Raw genomic sequence first — 14,499 nt, forward strand, 5'->3', positions numbered from 1 at the left:
GTACCACATTCATTAGCACTAACTCATTCACCACGCTATTTGTGGTAATTCTCCCCAAGTTTTGCAACCTGTAGGCAAGGATCTTGTCTATGCCCAGTCCTACTCTTTTCTTATATATTGGCTCAGAGGATGATAGAAATATTAAAAGAAGACTGTGCATTGTTTTCTTAATCTTGTTGGCAACTCTGCATTGTTTTTATAAGCAGGACAGCTCACATGTTTGCCTTTTTGTGTAACTGCTCTGACGACATAGTCAGGTTGAACATCAAGGAGGTTTTAAGTTTAGAAAGGGCTCCTCATTTTACTAATGTGAAAACTGAGACTCAGAGGTGGCAAAGACTTGCTCAAGATCATTCATGCAGTAAATCGTGGAGTCAAGATGCAAACTCAGATCTACTTGCTGCAAAACCCAAGTGCCTCATTGAGGAGCCCAGGAGAACTGTTATATGACTCTGGAAAAGTCACTAAGCTCTCTGGGCCTCAGTTCGCCCATTTATATAATGGAGTTAATAATATCTCCCTTGTAAGAATTATTTGAAGATTAAATGAAATCAGGTATGAATAATGCATAGCACAGCACCTGACATATAGTGTAGGTCCTAAATAAATCATAGCCAGCTTTCTATGAGCACCGTTTCCAGGGTCCTATGTGGTTTGTGGAGAAGCATTGTCATTATTGACCGTATACAGAAGTCTTGGGACTTGAAACTAATTACAATACCAATCTAGTAGGGCTCCCGCTCTTATCATCCCAAGAGACCAGAACAATGAATTCTATTTCTTATCAAGTAACCACCAAACTGAAACAGTGAACAAAATGTCCATCTTTCATGTGGTTCTGTTCTAGCTCAGGCAAGGGCAGAGGAAAAGAAACTTGCTTTTTCTTCTCTTCCCTTGTCTCTGCTGGTCTTCTCCATGGATGCTTAGGCTTTATGGAAGACATTTTATAAATCACAGGCACAGAAGAATCCAATTAATTAATCTGACATGTATTCAATCTTAATTTCTGACAGAAGAAAACATTATGTTTTAAATCACAAGTCTATGTTTTTGTAATAATGACACCATTACTTGAGGATAGGGTTTTGAAAGTCAGAATCCTCATGTATTTTGCACTCCCTCATTGGGGGAGATCAGGCCCATGGTAATGGCCTGCTACCAAACCAGTTTGGCTGCCTCCCTGCTGGAAGGGCCAGCATTCATGGCATCCTCTAAGAACCCAAATGCTTTCCTGATGCTTGGCACAGGATCCTGGTGGCTGCTTCCTCCCGTAAGGCAGGTTTATTGTCCTTCTTAGGGCAGCTGGAGGTAGTAACTCAGTGAGGGTTCATTTGTGGTCTTTCTGGGCGGGGTCTGCTGTGCAGCTCTGGGAGCAGACCCTGTGGGGTCTCGATGGCTGTGGCATTTGGGAGGGATTGGGCTCTGGCAAGCCGTGCCTCAGCGGGTCCCCTGAGCAATGTAAACAATGTTTTTTTGTTTTTTTGTTTTTATAATCCTTTCCTGGAACTATAAATTAGAGGAAAGACACAAATGGGCTTACACGGTCCTTTGTAATCCGCAAAGGACTTCTACATACTTTTTGCTAAGTGGCTAGCCAGTAAAGCACAGCTGATACTCTTTGGCTTCTCTCTTGGGGGTGGGAAGGAAGGAAGAGGTGACTTGGCCTATTTTGTGATCATTGTATCTTTTGTCCATTACAGGTAATGATTGCCCTTTGTTGAAACTATAAATTTCTTAATGGGATGTAATTGGGATTCGTTTGTTGATTATGAAATAGTAACTTGATATTTGGGGGGTGGGCTAGTAGGAGGAGCTCCAGAAACTTTCAAGGTTAGCCAACTCAGAAACAACTGATTTCAAAATTCGTGGTTAGCCTTTGAAGACAGATAAGGGCAGGCTTTGGGATTCCAGGACCTATTTAGTATTTCCCTTTCAAGCTCCTCTAACTTAATTCTGCTTCCAAGGTCCCACACGTGCTGGAGCTCCTTCATCTTGGGATGGCAGAGATCATTTCTATGATCGCATATTCGCTGCTTGGTGACTATAAACAACCATGAAACTCACCACATGTCTGTTTCCTCTTGTAAAATAGAAAGTCATCATCATCACAGCAAAAAAAAAAAACAAAAAAACAAAAAAAACAAAAAACAAACAAACAAAAAAAAACCCCAGGAAATACCAGGTATCTGGTTTATCACCTTGCTTAAATGAGCTCAGAGTTTGATATGACTCAGTCAGACTCTGAGCTCATCTAAACTCTGAGCTCATGCTTTTTAGTCTGTAGATCGATGGGTTTAGGTACAGAGAATTTTAGGACTTTTCTGCAATGTTCCATAGAGAAAGTTGATCTTTTGTTCTACGTTTGTTTTTTTAAAAAATATTGTTGAAATAGTGGTATACAGACTTAGATTTTGCCATAAATATAATTACCAATTATCTCTAGTGGCCACAATCCTAGAGAGATGTTTTTGTTTGTCTCCTCATAATGTCTACAATGGACTTATTGTACGTCATTGGGAATATATGAATATAACAAGTGTTTACCTATTGCCTTTTGAAGTTTAATTCGTCCTTTGAAGTGCCCTGTAAGCTTGATTTCTTCTGGCTCTACATCAAAATATTTAACAAACAAAAATCTCATTTCTCACCAATTGAAAGATCACAGTTGAAGGTCAAAGTTTTGTTCCATATCTTCAAATGTTACATATTGTTTCTTTTTCCAGAACCACAATAAAGATATTTGCTGCTATGGTCTACAACTAGAAGCCTGATACAATGTAATTTATTAGAAAGATAATAAAACAATTTGCTTCAGTATTTGACATTTTCCTATTTGAGATAAATAGTTATTTTTAATGACTTCTAAATTATAACTATTGTCATTTCGACTAATTTTTAAATGAGATAGAACTAATTGTTCTATCTTTGCCTTGAGAAACTCTTCATTTGGTGCTGTATAATTCTGTTCCAGTGGGCAGAATCAGAGCTGGTAGGTGAATGAAAAACAAATATTGGCTTAATATAAGAAAAGCATTCCTAACAATTTGAATTTACAAGTGTTAGATGTGGGACAGCTTTCAATGAAAAGTAATGAACTCCCCATTGCAGGAAACAGTTCAGTAAAGGCTGTAATAAATGTCTGTCAGAGATCCTAGCAGAAGATTCCTATGTTGAACACAGTGGATGACTGCTATGGTCTTTTCTATTCCAGACATTCTATAACAAATGAAGAGATTAAGGAGAAAACTGGCTTGGGCCCAATATTCAGTATGGTTGGAAACCACTTCAAGAAAGAGGTTCAAATATATTCTAATGTAGAAGGTGAAAAGTTGTTTTCTATCTATTTGAAGTTCCCCAAGATGCTCTAAACACTTTTTAATTGTCCTTACTCGATGCTACAAAAAAAAAAAAAAAAAAAAAAAGAAAGAAAGAAAAAAGAAAAGAAAAGACAGGTGCATATAGTCCCTTCTACAGCAAGGTGTGGTCCAAGAGTTCTGTTGTACTGGCGTGATGAAGTGTTCATGCACTTACTCAACTGTTAGAATGAATAGGCATGTACAACATGCCACATAATTTTTCTTGCTGACAAAGTCTTGACATTGAAAATTTATATATTTATATATTTATTTTGTCAGTTTGCTTCAAAGGTTTCATAGCATGTGGACCAAAGATTGCTTACCAGACAAGTTGGCCACCACCTAACCTAGACTTTGACTCCTCCATGAGTAGACATAATGTTTAGTTACAATGTACTGCTGTATCTTAAAAGCTGGCCAACAGACAGAATTCCAATGGTTAAACAGCTGGCTTCTATAATAACAGCACTTCCCTTTAAATAATGCATGGTCAGGGGAGTAATTCAATAATCTTTAGGGCAAACTTGCTAGTTACAAGGGTTTTGGGCAGAACTGTGGCATCATCAAAACCACACCAATTAGCTGAGTCTCACATTTTGTCATGGATGCAAGCAATTCGCTCTCCTCCATTTCCGAAGGGAAATGTGTAATGCTGAGATTTAACTGGGGTCATCACTTCTAGAACAAAGGACTCCGGTCGTTCATCGCTGGTAAAAATGGTACTACCTCCTCTACTGATGCTGCCTAAGTTTGTGTTTCTTATAGATTTCTGGGAATGCAGTTGACACAATGTATTCAGCTTTAATTTCCTTTGAAACTTCCCATCTTGCTTGTTTTATTTTAACTATTTCAACTCTGTCATTGGAAAGGGAAGACATTGATTTGAAGAGTCAGTATTTAAATAATAAAAAATGCAAACGTTTTCGAGTTGGGATACAACTAGTTCTTAAGATATACATTTGTTATTCTTTGATTTCTAAGGAATAAAACTATTCTTTAGAAATTTGCTAACAGGAAGAGTTTCCAAAGTTGATCACTTTTTTTTTTTTTTGAAAGGAGGAAAAAAGAGGTAAGACAATTAACTTGGATTTTAGGGGCTATTTCTAGAAAATGCTAAATTATGTGTCTGATAAAAAACACAAATGAAATTATTAGCTAATAAGAAATGAATCTGCATTTCACTTAGATTAACTAAGGATTGATTACACAACCAAATATTACAGTTCAGATCTGAAGAATCTGGAAACTTAGGTTTTTCACACCAGTTATTTATTTCAGAACTCCAGACACATTGCCAATTTAGAATAACTTGGAACGGTTAGATTTTTAGGGCAAGATTTTCTCCCTGGGCTGCCTTATTTAATATAAATTCATTTGGTTTGCATTATTTTGCATGGGATACCAGTAGGGAAATTGTATAAGATATGAATAATCTTAAAGTAGCCTTCATTTTAGCATTTTAATTACTATTTTCATTTGTGGAAAAGGGAGAATCACCTCCCAGTATTTCCTACATCTCTGATGGCTTTATAAGGAAAACTTGAGTCCTTTCATAAATTTCTAATATAAGGAAAATTGTGATTATATTATTACCAAGACCCCAATGTAATACATTGAATGGTTGATAATTCCAGAATTCATAGGATTTGCATTTACTTTAAAACCTTTTGACAGTCAATATTTTGCCTTTAAATTTTTTTCTATTGAAATCACAACTTGAATTAAAGCAGTTATTGAGTTATACATTGTCATGTGCTTAGTAAAGATATGGAAAGAAGCTTTTACTACTGTCAACTGGCCACATCTTTTTACATTTAGAATAACATGAGTATGTACACACATATACTCAAACACATATTAGGGAATTAAGTGAATTACTGTGGTATCAAAGCTGCTGTAAAACACTTTGAAATTAGGATTTTTTTAAAAAAGATTTTCTAATATGTCTATTGCCTGCCTTATACTTTGCTAGGAGACCCTGTACATTTCTGCTTTTCTGTGCAAGGATCTTTCCAAGTAAGACTGACCTTTGGCATCTGTAAAAGTGAACACTGAGAAAATGTTCTCTTTTCTATGAACTGCATGTCATAAACTTTTCTCGAAAACCTATCAAATTTAGGCATCGATTTCACTTTTGGCCTGTGTTAATTTTTAATTGCCAGTGTTTGCTGGTCTCACTACCTCTCAATTGGACGAGGTCATCTTTTTCTAGGAATTATGGCTCTCTATGACCTGCCCCCACCCTCACTACTCAGCAACTTTTTCTCAGCTACTAAATCCCCATAACCCAAAAGACGAAAGTGTTCTGTTACCCAATGAAGTCAATGTCTTTGTTTCTCTGAGTCTAAAAGGAATGAAGCAGAGTTCTATGGGACTGCCCCTTTGTTGAGAGCCTCCTTTCTTTTGGAAACCCAAGTCAAGAGCAGGTGTGAAAAGAGTGCTATTCAGCTCACCTTGGTTTCCAAGGCCAGGAAGCTAAAGTGCAAGTCCTAGGGGCAATAACAGCAAGAGATTCAAAGCAGAAACATTACTGTTTTAGGACTCTTTGGAGAAATGGGCAGACAGAGTGGGAAGCAACATGATGTATTACTTTAGCCTGATACAATGCCCTGGAGGATGAGCATCTTGCCAGGACAGCACAATTTACTAGCTTAGGTCTGATTCCAGGGCTTGGAGGAGATAGATGTAGCCAACAAAATTATACTTTGGCAAGAGAAATGCTTTGCTGGACAGAAAAATGTTGTCCTAAGGGAATGGTTTGGTTTATCAACGTCTAAGGTGAAAGATAATCAAATGCCAAGAGGTCATTTTTATGTTTGAATTATTTCAGTAGGACCTGCTATATAAGTTAGCTACCATTTTCTAGTTACATTGTTTGTATTATTTAGAACATATTACAGAATTTGAGTATGATCTGCCTCTGACATCTGTCATACCAATGACAGAAGCAATATGTGAAGTGGCTGAAAGCACAAGTTTTGGAACCAGACAGTCTGGATTCTACCACTTTTTTACTATTAAGCTTTGATTTGGCAAAGCACTCAGTTGTCTAAGATTCGGGTCCTCATATGTAAAATGGATATATAAGAGTACCTCCCAGGACCCATGTGAAGATTGAGAATGTATGCAAAGTGTTTTGCACAGTGGCTGGTGTATGGTAAACTATATAAATGTTAACTATTATTATTATGGTGTTGAATTGGTTAACATAGCTAGTTGGGCAGGTATCCTCTTTCTCCATTAATCTTAAAAATGCATCCTTTCCAAAGTTTGATTGAAGCAGACGGCCTTTCTAGATATTGTTGTTCACTAAAGTAAATGAATAGCTGTTCTTTTGAAAGAATATCCAAACTTTCTGTTGTATAGACTGGTCTGAATAGTTTTAATCTAGAATAGACACTATGAAAATGAATCTTTCAATCACATCAAATAAGGCATATGGGCTTATTTTGACCCCTTGTTACCTTTGATTTGTCCCAAATAATCCACTGGTTAAAATCATTGACTTTTTGGTATCTATGTCAATGCTTCTTATTTCAAAACAACGCTGCAAGGCCTGGGATGAGTGTGGTGAAACACATGATCAGAATGGTTTCCCAATCACTTTCATCCAGCATAGTATTTCTCTCATCTCTGTCTACTTCGTGCCTCATCTCATTCTGTTCTCTTCTTTTTCTATTTCCTTTCCTTTCCTGCTACTGACAGCCTTTGACATTCTTTTTATTCACTGATGTACTTTTGAGCAAGGTTTATGCCACTGTGGAGTTTATGGTAGGCTAGGTATTAGCATTTCATTTCCTCCCTGGAATGACTGAAAACCAGGGCTCCCTCTCCTGCCAGCCATGCTTTGGGAATAAACAGTTACCCGGTATACAATATCACCAGGCCCGCTTAATCACTACTCCATCTTGGACCCATGCCTGAATGAGATGAAAACAGACAGCCAGAGAAGGAATAAGAAGGGATGTTGAGGAATCACATACATGGGCCTTAGCTATCTCATTTTTTTTTTTTTTTTTTTTTTAAAAGACTGACAAAAACTGTAAGCTGAGACTGGCTCCAGCCTGGAGATTGTAGCTATGCCACCAGCATTATCTCCTGTACTTACACTCTTATTGTTATTTTACTCTTTCAGATGTGGGAAGAGAGGCCTTGTAACAAAACGTAAGGCATTTGTGAGTAGAGGGTAACGCCCTCTTTCTGGTGCCATAGAAAGATGAATCAGCCAAAGGGATATTAAAACACATTCTCTTTATTTTTAGTTTCTCTCTAAAGTCTTTCATTTCATTTTTTCTTTGCAACTTGGCACCTGCCCTCTGTTCTCAGGGGCCCTGCTCCCCATTAGTCTCCTCACTCAGGGATCTGTTTTTTGCTCAGGGCACTTCTGGACATTGTCCCAGGGGTGGGAGTGACATGGTCAGGATGGCAGGTGAAGGGGTGGCGGCTGCCAGGGACGTCTGGCGTGTCTGGAGGGAGAGTGTTGGGAGGTGGAGGCTCCTTAAAGAGAGGCATCCGGGCCTGCATCAGGGAGTAAACTGTTGGAAGACAGCCTCCACAGCAGCAGAAGCAGCCCTTGGCACTGTCGCAGGGAAGGGAGCAGCCAGAGTCAGCGACAGATTGAACACAAGAGAGAGGGAAGGAGGGAGGGCGAGTGGGAGGAGATGGTATGGTGTTACATGATATAAATAACTGCATGGTGCAGACTTGAGTGCCAGTTGGGTTGTGTGTGATGTCCCTTTCATGCTGGTGTATCAACAGTGTTGTTCTTGGATTGAGAGGTCCTGGGGAATGTTTCTATAGCACCTAGCACAGTGCCATATGCAGAGAGGGAATAAAAACAAGGCAATATGGTATATTGAAAACAACATTGGATTACAGCCCCAAATCCTCTGTGTGGATGCACAAGTCACCTAAATTCTCTGAGATTCGGTTTCTCATGTAAACAACCAAATGTACTAGATAATATCAAGCACCCCTTCTAAAAAATGACCCTAAATATCCAGATGGTCATGCACTACCCACTTTGTAATCAATAATGTGTGTGTGTGTGTGTATATATATATATATAATATATACGGCATATTAATGTTTATATATGTGGCATATTAATGTTTGTGTGTGTATATATATGGCATATTAATGTTTCTAGATAATAATAGGGGAGTACAGTAGTGAAAAGAAGTTTGATGAGAAAACCAAGAGTTTCCTCTTCATTAGATCTAATTTTGGATGTAAACAAGATTTATAAGCGGAATTTAAGGAAAGCAGGGATTGGTGTTGAGTTTGATGAAGGAAAATGTCTAATTTGGAGTTAGGCTTGATTAGGGGAAGGAGACAAGTCCATCTATGTGGATTGCAGAAGCCAGCTCAAGGTAGGGCACAAAGAGCCCTTAAGAGAATCATTTGCTGGAGCTGTTGAAGCAGGTGATAGACTCAAACTACATTTTGAAAACCGGAGTCCTGAGGAAAGAGAGATGGCCCTCACTTCTGTGGGCACCCAGAAATGAGAGTTAGTATGAGAAGAGTCTTTCTAACAATCCTTGGGCATGGCCTTTTACTTTTATTCTTCACAAAGTCGCATCTTCATAAGGTAAGCAAATGACTCTTTCTGCCCTAGGAGGACTGTTAATATTATTGACCAGATTGCTTAATTTCCTAGTGTTCAATATAGACCAATGTTTTATTTAACTAATTTGCTTGGTGTCTGTCAATTCTCTGTGTGATATTCACTTATTTTCAGGTGGACAGATGCATAGTTTCCTTGGAAATGTCTAGCCATAACTACATGTTATCTTTGATACTATGAATGGGCTTCTAGACAGGACATCATCTATGCCACTGGTATCTAACATCTGCCCAGAATATAAAATCAGAAGATAAAGATAAACATAGTTTTTCAAATGCCATCCTCTTCTTTGTTGATAAAATAAATTACTGCTAAGGTCAGTAAAATTTAAAAGTCTATACGAAGAGTGCTCAAGCATGTTGTGGTATTATTTTTTCAAAATGCCAAGCAAGTATGCAGACTGAGGCTGAATGGTTCATTTAGGGTGTGATTACATTATTTCAGGAAATTTCAGATAAAATCTGCACTCATCAGACCATTATATCTTTTCTTTCTGTAGGATTTTGCTTCTATTATTTCTCTCCCTTTTATTCTTAATATGTTATTGCTTAAACATGACCATGAATCTTTAAGTGCCTTCCTTAAACTATTGTATTTTAGAATGCCATATATCTTAGGATATTGTAGCAAACTCAAGGACAACTGAAGAGGTTTCTTAGTAATATTCTGGTCTTCACTGAGCCTGTTTTTTAGCCATTACACTCCTCCCAGTCCCCTCCCCCCTGAAAACTATTTTTCTGAATTGAAGAAATGAACTATGCATGAGGAAAAAGAGAGAGGTGTGGTTAAGTTACAGTTTTTCTCCACTCTAAATCATGTTCTTATCTTTATTTCATCTGGGACCAACATCATGCCCAGATTCCCAAACCTCCTTAAATGCTTTTTAACAAATATAATTATCCATCGAGAAAAATCTCTGATTTGTTTTACCGAATTCAGCAAAGAGAAATATTCTCAGCTTATGATATTGGCAGGAGAAATCATACTCTTTCTTATTTTTCTTTTTTCTTACATACTCAAACATGCTGTGAATGGCCACATCACTCTGCTTTGGGATCCACTCTGAGGCAATGGCCTTTTGGCCTTCTGGCCAACTGCTCACTTCTGTGAATTTTCTTTCTGAGAACTGGAGACTGTTGCCCCAGAAGTCATTTTCCAATTTATCACAGAACCTATCCATGGTTACAGAATTAGTTGGCCTCCTTGAGGATACGCAATGTGAGACCTAATGTGACACACAGCTGGGGAAGCTCCTTTGGTGCAGGGACACTGGGCCAGGATAACTGCTTGTGGGCCATTTTATTTCCCTGGACACTTGCTTTCTGTCTGCTGTCTTTGTCTCACATCTGGGTTTGAGAAAGCTGTGTGGAGGCCTCACTTATGCCAATAGTTAGGCATAAGTAACTCTGCCCTGCTGTAGCAGAAGTGAGGGCCTAAGTTCAGGATTTAAACATTCCTTTCTGATACACAGTCTTTCAACAGGGCAGACTCTATTCTCTCTTCTCAGCTTTCCAGTCAAGTACCTACTACTTTGCAACCCCAATGGGAAGCCTCTTCCCCTTGGGGAAAAAGGAGAATATCAAAATCCACTGACCTCTTGCTGGGTATGGTCTTTTTAATCTCCACTATGTTAACTGAATGCCTATTTATATAAAAGCTACATTTAAAAACCTTTAGGCTGATAAATGAAATGACCCTCAAGGTATTGTAGCAGCTTCCATATGATAAGGATAGGAGGAAAGAAGTGAAGCTTTTGACTCTGAGTAGTAGGAGTTCTGATAAAAGAATGTAGACAGAGTTACACACATCCTTATAACTGAACTGTATGTTCAAGTCATTGAAGATGACTTAAGAAAAAGAATTTTAGTAAAAAGCGGACTGCTGGTTCAGGAATATTTTAATCTGCTTCTAAAGACTTGCTAAGGTTTATTTTTCTTCTCAAACAACTTGTTCATCTTCTCCTCATCTCTCTTCCTTGCTCTGGTTCAGGAAGACACTCTGGTAAAAGTCACTTATGAAGTCCTAGCCTCCTCATGTCTTCTCATCAAGCCAGTGCTCCCACGGTCCACTGAGATCTGCCTTTGGCAGTCATTTTCCCTCAGTTGGACTCCGAGCCATCATAAATTCTTCGCATTTTTCAGAACATCTGTGCCTTCTTTTGCCACATCTTTTTTCTTGGTACTCAACAGGTCACAAATCACCCTGTACTTCTCTTTCCAGGCTGTTGATGTCTTAATACTCTCTTTTCAAACCAAATTCCTCTCTTGTGTCTGGCTGTGGCTCTTGGCTCCCCAGCCTTCTCATCTCCCCCATCTGGGTTAGTCATCTGTGGCATCACCAAGGGGTCTCTTTCTCTTAGCCTTCTATCTGACCTGAACTTTTGCGTTTCTCTAAATATCAGAGTGACTAAACATACCACATTACTAGGCTTGAAGCTTAGTTAAGTTCTGTAATGTGATTTAAACACAGGAGGGCAGAAAACACTTCTATGGAAGCATGAATGCCTGAGAAGACTCAAACTTAGAGGATACTAATTAGCTACTGAGACAGAAGGCACTATAACAAGACCCAAAGATATAATCAAATGAAGTTGAAAATGATTCCATTAAACACAAGTTTCTCCTTGACATTTAGAAAAACCAGGGCCTTTGCAATAGTACATTACCAATAGCTTCCCTTTATAGAGTGCTTCCTACTAAGCTACTATAGTAAATATTACTTTTCTTGTCTTATTTACCCATGTGCAGTATCTACATGGAGTCAGCATTATTACTACATCCATTTTACATTTTAGAAAGCTGAGTTTTAGCAAGGTTAAGTAACTTGACCCAAATCATGCATCTAGTAAGTTGCAGAGCCAGGTCACCTTAATTGGGGACACCTTGAAAGTGAGAGAATTCCCTGGTGATGAAGAAATCTGAAGTTGATACCTTTACTGGGATCCTTGTGGGCACATGATGCTAATATCAATGAAGAATATGGGTGAAGGCATCTAAGTGGACCCACTAGCCCCAGGGTTTGAGCACATGCAGTGCACAGAGTTTTATCCTAGGTATTCTAGAGAATGCCAGAAGGAATGCCATGCATAGCTTTTTCCCTTGAGATAGAAGTCTGTGTACTTCTGCAGTTTAGGACATGGCTCTTGCATGCTCTAAAGTTATAACAACTTTAGCAGACACTGAAATAGAGAAGTTTTTACCCATAATCTTGATATCCCAGCAAATCACTTTATCTTCATTTTTCAAAATTGTTTCTGTTTCTCAACCAGATACATACATTATTTTGGCATAGCTCCAGCCACAATCTAAATTTAATGCAGTGTTTTATTTTTTCCCACTTAACATGACATTGTAAGCATTTCCCATATTGCTATATAGTTTTCATAATTATAATTTTAAAATTGCAGAATATTTGACTGAGTAGATATGCCATCATTTGTTTCTTTAACCATTTTCCTATTACTAGGCATTTAGGCTATTTCTACTTTTATCATCATTTTAACTAATGCATCAATAAATGTCTTTGTACACATAACATTCTACTACTCATAGATCATTTATAAGAATAAATTCCCAGGAAAGGAATTACTGAGTCAAAAGGTATTATCAGACAATCCTATTTTGATGAAAGCCCACAATTTTGCATAAGGACTAGAGGAATTTAATCAACAAAGCAGAGAATTATATCCAGATTTTCTCCCGGGATTAGAAAAGAGACAGCCAAGGTGGGGCACAGACAGGGATCTTACCTGTGTCCTGTGAGTTAGAATAAATGAACCGATTTCTGTTTTCAATTACTAGTGAAGTTTCCTTTGAAGGAAACACGGGGCGTAACCAAGACTTGAGTTTGGCATCCAAAGGTTTTCTAAGTAGAAGTGAAACCAAGGAAAATGAAATTGATGACAAGAGACTCTGGTTCTCTCAACTTTGAAAATTACCAAGTACCTATGAGGTTTCTTCTCTAGGGTAGGGAGATGGGTTCATCACACAGCTGCCAAGACAGCACCACACCTCAGTGTATGGGTGTGGGAGAGTTTGCATCCTAAATAACAAAGGCTCTGCTCCTGTGCTCCTTCTGAACCCAGGTCCTCTCTGGAGAACCTGGCCCCTCCCTAATCTGGTGTCTCTACACCTTTGTTTGGGTCATGATATCCCTGACAATCTGCCTTCTCATTCAATCCAAAATTTGGCTGAACACTCCTGTCCTTCTTTCACCACATTATTATTCTCCTTTTTATAAACATTCGATCACATATGTTTCTTGAGCACCTACTGAAGTCTAGATGCTATTCTCAGTACCAGGGATAAGAAGTTAATAACACAGACAAAAACAGGATAACAGGTCACTATCTCCTTATAATCAGGATAACTGTAACAAACTTAAAGGAAACTGCAACGCAGGGATGCTGGACTCAACAGTTCAAGGATAATTGCTCAGAGAAATTGTTGAAGTCTCAGTCTAGCAACACAAAATTTCTTCAGGCCCCCATGAGAATTCTTGTCTGATGACTTCATTCCCATTAACCTTCTAAATATGGAAAATGATTACTTTGTGTATCATAAACAAGGTCTTAACTGTATATTAGTCCTTTTTCTTTCTGTTTTGTGAAGACTCGTATATTCTTTCCAGTTTGATTTTGAGCATCTTGAGGGCAGAAAGTGTCATCTCATGCTTCTGTGTTTAGAAGCACAATACTGGGCACTTGGACACTTCACAAGTACTCACTGATTGGTAGATTGACAAGTTGGGTACACAAACAGTACATAGAGAAAAGCAACAGAAGAAATCTGTACTTTGGAAAGAAGAAACCTAACACCAGGGCCAGTCTCTGTGTCTCCATTTCCTTTCTTGTTAAAAGAGGATGATCATCGTATTTCCCTCTCCAAGGTTGTTGTGAGTTAAGGCACAACGAGAGCTTGAGACAGCTTGTGGCACTGAGCAAGCACTCCCAGCATGTCATCTCACATCACCCTCCTTAGCATCATTATGATGAACTGATTGTGACGTTGTGTGGTGAAGTGCTTAGAACACAGGCTCTGGAGGAGTTTGCCTGGGTTGAGGTGCTGGCTTAACCATTTCTTTTTTTTTATTTGAAAAACAAATTTTTTGATTTCACATGTTTCATCATTTGAGTTCAGAGAGCATTTCAAAAGTACAGTCATCTCTGTATTTGCAGATTCCATGTCCACAACCATGGATAGAAAATATTTGAAAGAAAATTAAAAATAACAATATGACAAAAATAATACACATTTTAAAGATACAGTATAACAGGTGTTTACTAGCATTTACATTGTATTAGATGTTATAAGTGATCCAGAGATGATTTTAAAGTGCACAAGAGCAAGTGCATAGGTTACATGCAAATATTAATACCACACCATCTTACAGAAGAGCCTTGAGCATACCATTTCTAACTACGTGATGTGAGGAAGCTCCTTAACCTCTCAGGTGGCATCCAAAAAGAGGCACATACTCACCTCACAAGGTGCTTGTGATGCATGCATGAGTGAACAC

At 38.3% G+C, this 14,499-nt stretch overlaps 1 protein-coding gene across 5 annotated transcripts in view; it reads right to left on the reverse strand.

Moving 5' to 3' along the window:
- IGF1 (insulin like growth factor 1) overlaps nt 1-14,499 on the reverse strand; it is an 83,425-nt gene that overhangs the window by 24,112 nt on the left and 44,814 nt on the right. The gene's annotated exons all lie outside the window — the stretch shown is intronic.

Source organism: Rhinopithecus roxellana, chromosome 10, assembly GCF_007565055.1.
Source record: "Rhinopithecus roxellana isolate Shanxi Qingling chromosome 10, ASM756505v1, whole genome shotgun sequence".
Taxonomy (NCBI): Eukaryota; Metazoa; Chordata; class Mammalia; order Primates; family Cercopithecidae; genus Rhinopithecus; species Rhinopithecus roxellana.